This window comes from Gavialis gangeticus, unplaced genomic scaffold (assembly GCF_001723915.1).
Source record: "Gavialis gangeticus isolate Ggan-Ray unplaced genomic scaffold, GavGan_comp1, whole genome shotgun sequence".
NCBI classification, from domain to species: domain Eukaryota; kingdom Metazoa; phylum Chordata; order Crocodylia; family Gavialidae; genus Gavialis; species Gavialis gangeticus.
In genome coordinates this window covers 4526088-4527111 of record NW_017728973.1, presented here as the reverse complement: position 1 = coordinate 4527111, position 1024 = coordinate 4526088, and positions in this window count along the sequence as shown.

Here is a 1024-nt window from a genome sequence, read left to right as displayed (position 1 = left end):
CCTTTTTTTTTTTTTTTTTTTTTAATTATTATTAACCAGTACAGATTTAGAATAAGCCCTCCATTCCCTTAGCAGGGCTTCTTATTTTTCTCCCTTGGCTTGCTCCTCTCTAGGGAGAGTCACATCCCTTCTCCCCTCCTGCTCTCTCTTTACTGCCCCCCTCCCTTTTTTCTGTAAGGAAAGCAGCGTCCATTTCTCCCTTTAAAATAATTCGCCCACATTATGGTAGTGTACAGGCACGACAACCTGGCCCAGATCCAAACTAAGCTGCTGCCACAACTTTGACCCTCCGTGTGGCTAGGAGCCAATAAACCCGGCCCAGTTTCAGACTTTGCTAATGCAGGACTTGCTCCCTCCTGTAAAGATGGACCTCTGTGAGGGCTGTTTCATTCTGAAGAAGACATGCCCTTCTCCCATCCCCAAAGCTGAGTTATAGGTATTCCTGGGATACAGGGAAAAGATCTTTTTTTTTTGGTGAGGAGTGACAACTAGACCAGAACCTGTTAGGCTTGGTGCTTCTGTTTACAGAGGAGAAGCTGTCCCTTCCCAAGCAGATTTCTCCATACTATAAGGCAGGCCCGTAAATAGCTCTGTGGTCATTTAAATTGTCACAAAATTGTGTGCCCCCATGATTTGGTCCATAATCTGCATGCCTGTAGCAACCTAAAATAAGTGTCTTCTCAGTTTCTGTAGTTCCCACATGAAGGAAAGTTGTGTTTTTTTGGCAAAATCTTCAAAGGGGCTGGGGATGAGAATAAATAACCCCTCACTTCTCTTGATTCTCAGAGGGAACGGCATGAGGCAGCAGGCAGTATTTTACTGGCCTAGCCTGGCTGCAAGGCTGGATAGGATCTGAGGCATAAGTCAGGTCAAAACATGTCCTGGTGGTAAGTCGTCTAAAGCCAACCAGTGTGAAGGTAGCAGCTGCTGTAGTGCAGGGAAAGGTGTGATGAAGTTTCAGCATATCACATGTTCCTGTTAGGGCTTTTTTTTTTTTTTTTTTTTAAAGGAAAAAAAAAAAAAC